Here is a 13046-nt window from a genome sequence, read left to right on the forward strand (position 1 = left end):
GAATGTGTGGATGGTACAGTAGGGTGCAGGCATAACTTGGATGCTAAAGAATCTGTGAGCAACTGTTTGTGGAAACCACTTGTTTAGATGTAGAAGACTCTTAGGGAGCCAGAAAGCCATATTACAGTACATGAAGGGCTTTCATGTATAATAATCCTTGTTATGCCAGAGGACAGATCCTGGCAGACCCATTTCAGATTACTGTAAACAAAAGCTGTTGACAAGCAGACCTTTCCAATAAAGGTTAACAAACTGCATGGAGATGGGATGGCCTCTCTGGAAGAGCTCAAAGCACATGTGAGTGACAATTTGTTAGGGATGTGAAATGAAGGGATTCTGGACTGAGTTGGAGGTTGGACTAACTTTGCTGTTTTCCAACCCTGGCAGGCCTCATAATGCCTATAAAGCCTTTCAACAAATGTTGGCTACTGAACCTCAACTTGGATCCATAGGAACAGAATCTCCATGAACAGGACTCAGGAACCTGAGTGTTTAATAAGCCCCCTCAGGAAATTCTGAGTTAAGCTGCCTGCAGCCTTGAAACAGTTAGATGAAGTGAATTCTATCTTAAAGCATCTATGATGAATTATCTCTTAAAGCATCTATAAAATTTATAAAGAGATAGCATTTTGTTATGGTATCAGTATTTGGATATCCACTTAATAGAACCTATTTTATTACTGGTTACTTAAAAGTTATGTTTGAAACAACCAGTTATCTGAACTTCAGCACAAACTGAAAGCCTTTACTGTTTTGAAAGCAAGATTTACTTTGAACTTGATAGTAAAATTAGCTTCATATGAGGAAAAGGAGTCATGGACCTAATTATAAAATACGGAGACATAAGTTTGCCAAACAGATAATATGTTTGTGCCAGAACTTTTTATTTACAAGATCAGTGACTCATTCTTTCCAATCTCAAATTACACACTAGTATGTGATTTATTAATATGGCATTAAATAGGCAAGGCAGGTGGCTCACGCCTGTAATCCTGACACACTGGGAGGTCAAGGCAGGAGGATCACTTAAAGCTAGGAGTTCGAGACCAGCAAGGCCCAGTCTCTACAAAAAAAAATTTTAATTAGCTGGGTTGGTGGCATGCACTTCTGGTCCCAGCTACTCAAGAGTCTAAGGTGAGAGGATCACTTGAGACCAGGAGGTCAAGGATGCAGTGAGCCATGACTGCACCACTGCACTTCAGTCTTGGTGACAGAGAAAGACCCTGTCTCAGAAAAATATTTTTTCCATGAAAATGAAAAAAATATATAATTAAATAATATATTATATGTAACATAAATATATAGTATATAATATGTAATATATAAATATATACAGTATATATTAAGTATATATTACATATATTATATACTATACAATGTATTATAAGTATATCTAAATATACAATTATATGTGGTTATATATAATTTTATAAATATATATGATCATATATATAATTAAATATATGTTTATTCCCATGAGAGATAAATTTGGGGGAGTCCTACAAGATTTTGTGAAATATTTCATTTTCATGAATGTTTCATTCTGTTAAAGCTCGAGTGACTGTCCCAGTAATTGAACTGTTAGGGCAGAATAGCAGAGTGGCCCAAAGAACTATCATTTTTTCTTCTAGGCACTTTACTTATTCAACCTTCTCTTTCACACACACACACACACACACACACACACACTCACACACTCTCACACACACACTCTCACACACACACTCTTTCATACACACTCACACACACACTCACACACACACATACACTCTTTCACACACACACACACACACACCACACATACACACCTTTTAACAGCCTCATTTTAAAGATGAGGAAACTAAGGCAAAGAGAAGTTAAAGAGGTTGTCGAAGGTCATACAGCTACTAAGTGGCAGAATTAGAATTCTAACTCCATAGCCGATGTATATAGCTATTACGTCATGGAAAGACCCACAAGAAAGCCCTTTTGACATCTATGTGAAGAAGATAGGGCCTGATTAGGTAGTCATAGAGGAAATAGAAAAGGGACAGACTCAAGGAGATACATCTGAAATCAACTCTTAAGGGCTTGGACATTGATGTGGGGATGGAAGAGGAAAGGGTCAGGGAGAGATACTGGGCATGAGAGATGTGGCTATGCCCCATGCAGGGATTGAGCTAGCAGGAGGACCTGCTGTTCTAGGGATGGATAAAGAGGAGGAAGATTTAGGCTATGCTGGGAAAGAGGTCAAGCAGACATTCATTCATTGCTGTCCAGCAAAGCCTTGGGAATAGACGTCTGGAGCCCCAGAGAGGCGGCAGGGCTGGAGCTCAGGGATGGAGCCTCATGGGTCAGAGACTGTGGGTGGAAACACAACAAACGAGAATAATTTAGTGTTGGGGGAGAGAGTGCACACATCAGAAGTGGCAAGGTCAGAGGAGGGAGGCCAGAGGGAAGTTTGAAGGTGAGAGCTAGGAGTGAGAGAGGAGAAGGCAGCTGCTCACAGAGGGCAGGGGCCTGGAAGGAGTCTGTGGAGGGCTTGGGCTGCAGGGCCCAGTGCTGCAGGGAGGTGAGGAGCAGAGGACTGAGAAAGACTGTTGCTTTGGGGATTTGAAAGTTGCTGCTGAACCTTGAACTCCTAGTCTCAAGTAATCCTTACATCTCTGCCTCCCAACTAGCTAGGACTACAGGCACATATCACCAAGCCCTGATATTTTTTTTAAAAAAAGATGGGTGCATCTCACCATGCTTTTCAACATATAGATCATTAAGGGTCTCACTCTGTCACCCAAGCTGGAGTGCACTGGCACAATCACAGCTCATTGTAACCTTGAACTCTTGGGCTCAAGTGATTGTTCCACTTCCACCTCCCAACTAGCTAGAACTACAGGTGCATATCACCAAGCCCTGTCATTTTTTTTAAAGAGATGGGGTCTCACCATATTGTCCAGACTGGTCTCAAACTCCTGGCCTCAAACAGTCGTCCTGCCTTGGCCTCCCAAAGTGTCATGCTTGTAGGCATCAGCCACCACTCCCAGTTGTCCCATTGGCCAGTTTAGAAATCAGTTTAGTGGCAGTATTAGTTATCTATTACTGCATACCCAAAAATTTAGTGGCTAAAAATAACATTGATTATACAATGGTTTCTGTGGGTCAGAAATCTGAGCATGGGTTCTCTGGCTCTGAGTCTGTTAAAGCTGGCCTGGGAAGAAAACCTCTTTCCAGCTCACACACAAGATTGTGCTGTTGAACTAAGATCTCAGCTCTTCACAAGCTGTTGGCAAGAGCTTGTGAATCCCTGTATGGGGCAAGAGGCCGCCCTCAGTTCTTTGCCATGTGGGCCACTCCAAAGAGCATCCCACAACACAGCACTTGCTTTAACACCATGAGCAAGCAACAAGGAAAGAGTGAAGGCAAGCAAGACAGTGTCAGTCTTTTAAGAGAGGGGCAGTGTAATCCCAGCATTTTGGGAGACCTAGGCAGGCAGATCACCTGAGGTCAGGTGTTTGGGACCAGCCTGGGCAACACGGTGAAACTACATTTCTACTAAAAATACAAAAAATTGGCTGGGCACAGTGGCTCAGGCCTGTAATCTCAGCACTTTGGGAAGCTGAGGCAGGCAGATCACCTGAGGTTGGGAGTTTGAGATCAGCTTGACCCACATGGAGAAACCCATCTCTAATAAAAATACATAATTAGCCAGGCATGGTGGTGCATGCCTGTGATCTCAGCTACTTGGAAGGCTGGGGCCGGAGAATCGCTTGAACCTGGGAGGCGGAGATTGCAGTGAGCCAAGATGGCACCATTGCAGTCCAACCTGGGCAACAAGAGGGAAATTCCATCTCAAAAATAAATAAATAAATAAATACCAAAAAATTAGCTGGACATGGTGTTGCACGCCTGCAGTCCTAGCTACTTGGGAGGCTGAGGCAGGAGAATCACTTGAACCGGGGAGGTGGAGGCTGCAGTGAGTTGAGATCACACCACTGCACTCCAACCTGGGCAACAGAGGAAGACTCCATCTCAAAAAAAAAAAAAAAAAAGACAAGACAGTCATTCTTTTAGAACCCAATCTTGGTTGTAACATCTATATTTGAAACTGCCTTTGCCAAATTATCACTAAAGAAATTAAGACAGTGAAAGAAATCAAACCTAACCAACTCTATCTTGTTTTTAACCTTTAAGCTTTCCTTGTTAATGCCTGGGCACACGCAGAACTAACTTGGGGAAAGAATTCAGTTCATGATTTTACTCTGAAACAAAATTGAAAATAGCCTTTTTCTGAAAAGATTCCCTTTTTGCCCAGGGACCAGTCTGCCTTTGCAGGACTAACAAATTAGCTACAAGATTAGAAATTACACTTTAGGGGTCATGCAACCTTTGGCTCCAAGGGTCTGAACCTCCCCAAATTGCTCTTGGGGGTAACATCACCATTGTAAAACCCAAGATCAGTGCTTGAGATATTTTGCAGATCCTGCACTGGATGAGTCAGCTGACACCACCCAGACCAGTAATCTGGTTCAATGAGTTCTGCCATCACACCCAGGAACAGATGACGGCAAGAAAACCTCACTTCCATCCCCTATGATTCCATCTCCAATCTGACCAATCAGCACTCCCCAATTCCCAAGCCCCTACCTGCCAAATTACCTTAAAAATTCTGATCCCTGAATGCTCAGGGAGACTGATTTGGGTAATAATTAAACTCTGATCTCCTGCAGAGCCGGCTGTTTTTGTTTTTTGTTTGTTTGTTTGTTTCGTTTTGTTTTTTTTTACAGAGTTTCGCTCTTGTTACCCAGGCTGGAGTGCAATGGCACGATCTCGGCTCACCGCAACCTCCACCTCCTGGGTTCAGGCAATTCTCCTGCCTCAGCCTCCTGAGTAGCTGGGATTACAGGCATGCGCCACCATGCCCAGCTAATTTTTTGTATTTTTAGTAGAGATGGGGTTTCACCATGTTGACCAGGATGGTCTCAATCTCTTGACCTCATAATCCACTTGCCTCGGCCTCCCAAAGTGCTGGGATTACAGGCTTGAGCCACCGTGCCCGGCTGTTTTTTTTTTGTTTTTTTTTTTTTTTTTTTTTTTAAAGCTGTGCAGAGCCAACAGATATATCACAGTCTTTCAGGTCCTCCCTATGGGACCACGAGGTAGAAAAGACAGAAACAGGCAAAGTCATGCAAATATTTAAGAGAAAGAAATGACAAGTCATTATGACTGATTAGATATAAGGAGTAACGAAAAAGAGGAATTGAGGCTGACTTTTAGTTTTTGGCTGGAATGATCAGAAGGATCGTGATGTCACGTACCAAGAGAGGGCACGCAGGGGAGGGGGAAACTGGCAGGGGGAGACGGCAGGCTTTATTTAGGAGGCATGCAGTTAGAGGGACACCCAGGGGAAGTTAGTTATCTGAGTTGGGGGCTCAGTGAGGAATCTAGGCTGAAGCTACAGATCCGGGAACCATTGGAAGAATCAGAGGCAATAGGAGTGGGCAGGCTCACCTGAGGGAGGTGTGGGGTGAGAAAGGAAAAGGACCAAGAGCAAAACTTGGGGAACAGCAACACTTCGGTGAGGGGCAGAAGGGCAGCAGACTGGAGATAAAGATAAAAAAGGGAAGGGTATGGTGGCTTATGTCTGTAATCGCAGCACTTTCAGAGGCTGAAGCAGGAGGATTGTTTGTGCCCTGGAGTTCACTGCCCAGCCTAGGCAATATAATGAGGCCTCATCTCTACAAAATTTTTTTGAAAAATTTTTTTCTTTGAAATGGAGTCTTGCTCTGTCACCCAGGCTGGAGTGCAATGGCATGATCTTGGCTCGCTGCAACCTCTGCCTCCCCGGTTCAAGCAATTCTCCTGCCTCAGCTTCTCAAGTAGCTGGGATTATAGGCGCCCGCCACCATGCCTGGCTAATTTTTATAGTTTTTAGTAGACATGGGGTTTCACCATGTTGGCCAGGCTGGTCTCGAGCTCCTGACCTCAGATGATCCTCTTGCCTTGGCCTCTCAAAGTGCTGGGATTAGGCGTGAGCCACTGCACCTGGCCCCCAAAATTTTTTTTGATTAGCCAGATGTGGTGGCAGGAACCTGTGGCCCCAGCTCTGTGGGAGGCTGAGGCAGGAGGATTGCTTAAGCCCAGGAGTTCTGTGCTGCAGTGAGCCCAGATCACACCACTGCACTCCAGTCTGGGCAACAGAGAGAGGCCCTGTCTTGAAACAAAAATGAAAAGAAGATGCCAAGAAGAAATGAGGAGAAGCAGAAGAGACCAGTGTGCAGAAATTTGAAGGACGACAAAGGGTCAAAAAAGAGAAGAGTCAGAGGAGGACCAAAATATCCACTGCATGTGACATCAAAGCAGTTTCTGACTGGGCAGAGGCCAAAACATAAGTGAGGAGTGAATGGATGGAAATGAGACAGTGTTCGGCAAGTGTAGACAATGCTTTTAGGAAGCCTGGCTGGAAGGAGAGAGGAAAGCGTGGTTAGAGCTAAGAAGGGCCTCGGGACCCGGGAGGCTGGAGAGACTTGGGCACATTCAAATTCTGATGCCAATAAAACAGAAGGGACAGAAAAAGTCCAGTTGAAGATACCTCAGAACACAAGACTAAGAAGGCTGAAGGCTCTCAACCTTATTTTTATAGCACAAAGTGGAGCTTTTTGGATCACCTTCTATCTTAGCTTAGGCTACCATAGCAAAATACCATAGATCGGGTAGCTTAAGCAATAGAATGGTACTTTCTCGCGGTTCTGGAGATTGAGAAGTCCAAGACCAAGGTGCTGGCGGATGGTTCTGCTGAGGGCTCTCTTCCTGGCTCGTAGATGGCCACCTTCTTACTGTGTCTCCACATGCTTTCTCCAGGTTCTCTTCTTGTTCTTAAAAGGGCACCAACCCTATCGGATTAGGGTTCTACCCTTATGGCCTCATTTAACCATGTACCTTTTTATGAGCCCCATTTCCAAAGACAGTCACTTGGAAAGTTAGGGCTTCGACATAAGAATTTGGAGGGGAATTCCATCCATAGCACCCCATGGACTCACCTTTCTATCTGTCAGGTATTTGGCATTTTGTGGCCCTTATTAAAACTGCCAAGCTGGAGCTTCCTCCTCCTCACTGAACCTCTTTTCCCCCTGAATTTCCCTTTTCTGACCATTGAAGGTGGAACTCATAGGGAGGATACGGTGAAGAAAGTTATCTGGGGATCAGAATATAAGATGTTCTTCTAGAAGGAGGAAGAGCCTGGAGTTTCCAAGAGAAGTACAGTCCTACCAAGCCCTGGGGCAGCTCGGTGTGTCTGTTTTATGGAAACATGTTCCCATCAAGGATGTTCCCAAACACACTTTAGCTCCAGTTGTCTAGATATGTCAGAATAAAAGTGAGTTTTGGCTGGGTGCGGTGGCTCGTGCCTGTAATCCCAGCACTTTGGGAGGCTGAGGTGGGCAGGTCACTTGAGGTCAGGAGATCAGCCTGGCCAACATAGTGAAACCCTGTCTCTACTAAAAATACAAAAATTAGCCAGGTATGTTAAATAAGCCTCTTACCTCTTGCCTCAACTTGGCGAGCGCTCGGCTCCCAGGCTCTGTACGCAATGTTCTTTGCCTTGGGCTGTGGCTGGCACAGGACAGGGCACACCACTGACTGTTTGGATGACAGTGCATTTCCATTTCCAAAGTGCTCTCCCTGGATGAGCTCAAGCTATGAAAACCAGCACATCCCGCCAGGTGCGGTGTGGCATTAAGCATCCCGCCCACTTTGACGCTTGCTTTCCCCTGCAGTCCAGGGGTTATACAGAGTTGTACCCGTGAAGAATCTTCTACTAAATATCAGCATGAAGAGGAAGAAAGACATGAATGACAGTTGTTGAATTGTAGTAAGTAGGCAGAAAATAATACTGGTTTTCGATAGATGACTTTATTAGGCCTATGTAACACTGAGCAAGCTGTATTTCATCTTCTGAGGTCTATAGCTACAGACAAAAGGCATCACCTGACAAGACATCCGAATGAGAGAAATACTAAAACTAAGGCCTGGACCCCTCCAGCATACTGGGCAGACAAATGTACTGCTAGCCTGCTGCTCCCCTCTAGCCCTAATGGCCCTGCCACCTTCCTGAATCCAGCTTGGTGCTTAATCACCTTTCCCATCAGCCAAACCTCAGCTAGGCCTGACAGTCAGTCCTCTGTAGAGCACTCTGTGAATGAGGAGTTCTTCCTTTTATTTTTTTGGACAACAGGCTCCAGAGCTCACGGTCATACAGCAAGCTGGTGGTTAGAGCTAACATTTAAACCAAGGTATGCCTGATGTCAAAACCTAGGCACACTGCCCTGTTCCAAACAACTGTGAGAGGCCAAAGAAATTTCTAGAGATACAGAAGGTCACTTTGGACAAGTTAGCTACTCTGAGGCCGCTTTCTCACTTGTAAAATAGGCATAATAACGCCTACCATGTGTGGCAGTTGTATTGGAGATAAGATCTCTAAAAGATACCTAGCAAAGCACCTGGCACAGCCTAAATACTTACAAATGCTATCTGTTATTATGATCACTTTCTCAATACATTCTGCCTCATATTTCAGGAGTTCAGGAAATGGATGCTGCTTACCCCACAATGAGTTAAGCAGATGTGCTGATAAAGGGTAGGTGCCCAAGGGACACCTTGGATTCTTTAGGAGTGCAGGAAGCCAGCAGGTGCAAGAGAAAGTGCAGAGGACCATCAGCTGGAAGCTTGGGTTCTAGTCCCAGCTCCACCGGGTCCTGGCTGTAGGACTTCAGGGAAGTCACTCAACCTCTTTGAGCCTCAATGTCTTCATCTGTAAAATGTAGATAAGAATAATAAGCAGGTTTCCATAGTCAGAAGGGAAGAAAATAAAATTTAAAAAAAAAAGAATAATAAGCAGGCTGCCTCTGTCACTGGGCTGTGGCTCAGCTTAAATGAGGTTAATTGTTGTTAAAGTGCTTTGTGAAGTCGAAGAGTGTTATCTAAATGTAAGGGGCTATTATCCTTACAACATTACAGATCTAGCATGTGTGGCTACATCACAGAGGGTGGAAAGCAGCTTCCCTCTGCCCCTGGGAAAGACAGAACCAGAGGAAACCGGGGCAGCAGGTGATTAGAAGGAATAGGTTTTGGGAAGCCAAAAAGGCTTAACACTGGAATTGATGACTACAGAAGGAATACCTCTGGGTCAGGGACACTAGACCATTTCGGGTTTTTGTTTGTTTGCTTTGAGATAGAGTCTGGCTTTCTCGCCCAGGCTGGAGTGCAGTGGCGTGATCTCCGCTCACTGCAACCTCTGCCTCCCAGGCTCAAGGGATCCTCCTGCCTCAGCCTCTCAAGTAGCTAGGATTACAGGTGTGTACCACCATGCTTAGCTAATTTTCGTATTTTTAGTGGAGACGGGGTTTCACCATGTTGGCCAGGCTGGTCTTGAACTCCTGACCTCAAGTGATCAAAGTGCTAGTATTACAGGTATGACACTGTGCCCTGTGCCTGGCCTTTTTTTTTGAGACAGAGTTTTGCTCTTGTTGTCCAGGCTGGAGTGCAATGGCACAATCTGAGCTCACTGCAACCTCCACTTCCCAGGTGCAAGTGATTCTGAGTCTGCCTCCCAAGCAACTGGGATTATAGGTATGTACCATCATGGCTAGCTAATTTTGTATTTTTAGTAGAGACAGGGTTTCACTATGTTAGTCAGGCTGGTCTCGAACTCCTGACCTCAAGTGATGCACTCGCTTCAGCCTCCCAAAGTGCTGGGATTACAGGTGTGAGCCACCCTGACTGCATCCATTTCTTTCAAATTCCAGTAATATCAATAAATTGTTAAAAAGTCATAGACAGGACTGCCCACGTGTGGGGTATCTTTCATGCTTGAGCCTAGGAATACATGAGGTATGAATCTAAAGCGTCCTGCATCTGTGGGGTCACAATTGCATCAGCAGCTCCCCAGTCCCCATTTATTTAGATAACCTCATTCAGAGATAATACCCACCTGTACATTTGAGGCCGTGTAGAGGCCCTCCTGGTCTCCCATGGTAGGCTCTGGGAAAGGGGAGAAATAGATTTATCCTTTAAATTCTCACCTGAGGCTGGGCATGGTGGCTTACACCTATAATTCCAGCACTTTGGGAGACTGAGGTGATGAGAGGATCACTTGAACCCAGGAATTTGAGACCAGCCTAGACAACAGGGTGAGATATCCCCAAAATTTTAAAATTGGCAAGGCATGATGGCACATGCCTTTGGACCCATCTACTCCGAAGGCTGAGGCAGGAGGATTGCTTGGGCCTGGGAAGTTGAGGCTGCAGTGAGCTGTGATCATGCCACTGCACTCCAGCCTGGGAAACAGAGCAAGACCCTGTCTAAAAAAAATCAATCAATAACAAATAAAAAATATAAACTTGACCAGGCGCAGTGGCTTGCACCTGTAATCCCAACACATTAGGAGGCTGAGGAGGGAGGACTGCTTAAGCCCAGGAGTTCCAAGCTGCGAGATATGATCTCCAGCTTGGGTGACAGACTGAGAGTCTGCCTCAAAACATAGAAATAAACAAATAAAATTTCCCAGCATAAGCTTCATCAAGTTCAAGATGAAAATGCATCTGCTATGTGCCTGGGCTATCTTTTGGGGGCAATAAAAATATTCTGGAATTAGATGGTGGTGATGGATAAACAACTATGTAAACTTACTAAAAATCACTGAATTGTCCATTTTAAAAAGGTTGACTTTTGGCCGGATGTGGTGGCTCATACCTGTAATCCCAGCACTTTGGGAGGCCGATGTGGGCAGATCATGAGGTCAAGAGATTGTGATCATCCTGGTCAACATGGAGAAACCCTGTCTCTACTAAAACTACAAAAATTAGCTGGGTATGGTGGCATGTACCTGTAGTCCCAACTACTTGGGAGGCTGTGACAGGGGAATTGCTTAAACCCGGGAGGCGGGGGTTGCGGTAAGCTGAGATCATGCCACTGCACTCCAGCCTGGTGACAGAGCAAGACTGTCTCAAGAAAAAAAAAACAAAAACAAAACACACACACACACACATATACACACACACACAGACACAAACACACACACACACATATAAAATATCTCAATAAAGCTGTTACCAAGAAAAGCACATTTTTAGAAAGTGTGAAAAAATTAGTTGAGTGAAGTTTTTTTTAGGGGTTTCTAGAGGTGAAGAAATTCACACTTACACAGCCACAGTCACACACATGCAAATGCACACACACATTTTATTTCAAAGGAACACAAAGGCAATTTTGTGCTGGTACTTTTGCAACGAGACAGTTATTGAATTTTTTGTTTTTGGTTTCAATTTTTTTTTTTTTTTTGAGACGAAGTCTTGCTCTGTCACCCAGGCTGGAGTGTAGTGGCACAATCTCAGCTCACTGTAACCTCTGCCTCCCTGGTTCAAGTGATCCTCCTGCCTCAGCCTCCCAGGTAGTAGCTGGGACCCCAAGTGCACCATGATGCCTGTCTAATATTTGTATTCTTGGTAGAGATGGGATTTCACCATGTTGGCCAGGCAGGTCTCGAACTCTTCAGCTAGTTATCCACCTGCCTCGGCCTCCCAAAGTTCTGGGATTACAGGCACGAACCAGTGTGCCTGCTGGCCTGACTGTTGACTTTTAATTGAGGAAAAGGTGCAGGAGATATCAGAGGTCCTAATAGGAAAATCTAAAACCTCAGTTACCGAGGCAGGAGGATCACTTGAAATCAGGAGTCTGAGACCAGCATGGCCAACATGGTGAAATCTCATCTCTACTATAAATACAAAAAAAAAAAACAAAAAACCATATGTGGTGGTTTTTTTTTTTTGTATTTATAGTAGAGATGAGATGTGGTGGCATATGCCAGTAATCCCAGCTACTTGGGAGGCTGAGGCAGGAGAATCTCTTGAACCCAGGAGGCGGAGGTTGCAGTGAGCTGAGATTGCGCCATTGCACTCCAGCCTGGGAGACAGAATGAGACTCCATCTCAAAAATAATAAATAAATAATAAATAAAAATAAAACCTCAATTAATTTCAGTATGACTTTGTCAAGTCGCAATTATTTGCTAAGCATGTTATATGCTAACTCACGGGACTACGAGATGAGGTAACATGGTTATTGTCACATTACAGATGAGGCTCAGAGAGCATAGGCATCTTGCCTGGGGTCACACCGCTTGTAAATGGCAGAGCTGGGATTCAAACCCAGTCTGTATGTTCTGAAACCTGTGCTCTGTTCACTTCCCCCAGGCTGCCTAACAAAATAAATAGAAAGCAGACCATACTCTCCTGTCCCCAAAACTTCCAAATTGTACTTTGGTTCAGTCTTCCTTTATTTCCTTTCATCTCATCTTTAGCTCCATCCTCTGTGTCACAGGTCTTGCTCTGTCAGGCTGGAGTGCAGTGGCACAATCATAGCTCATTGTAGCCTTGAACTCCTGGGCTCAGGAGATCCTCCTGCCTTAGCCTCCTGAGTAGATTGGGACTACAGGTGCACACTACCATGTCTGGATATCTTTTTACTTATTTCTACTTTTATTTTTGTAGAAATGTGAGAGGAGGGTCTTGGTTTGTTATCCAGGCTGGTCTTGAACTCCTGGCTTTATGCCATCCTCTTGCCTGAGCTTTCAAAATTGCTGAGATTACAGGTGTAAGTCATTGTGCCCCGCCCAGACTGATGCACTTTATAAACCATACGCGGTAAGCTCTACACAAATGTAAACTAGCATTTTCCCCTTTCCTTCCACTAACGTGTCTCTGTTGGCATGTCCAAAGCCTCAGAGTCTTTCAAGGTTAAACTCAGTCCTCTGCAACTCCGCAGCTTCCAGATGGCAGGGCAGGCAGGGGACTTTTCTTTCTGGATCCTTGTGACACTCACCACAAAATCAGTACCATGTAATGCCCTGGCCTGCCCTGGGCTGTGCAACTTCTTTTGTCTATGTTCTTGCCAAGCACCTGTTTGACCCTCCGAGCAGTGAAGCAATAGCTGTCTTCCCCTCAACCTCTCTTACCCTTATTTTTCTCATTTGCAAAATGGGAATGATGGTAGCTATGTTGACCTTACCCATGAGTCTCT

This window comes from Saimiri boliviensis, chromosome 12 (genome assembly GCF_048565385.1).
Source record: "Saimiri boliviensis isolate mSaiBol1 chromosome 12, mSaiBol1.pri, whole genome shotgun sequence".
NCBI classification, from domain to species: Eukaryota; Metazoa; Chordata; class Mammalia; order Primates; family Cebidae; genus Saimiri; species Saimiri boliviensis.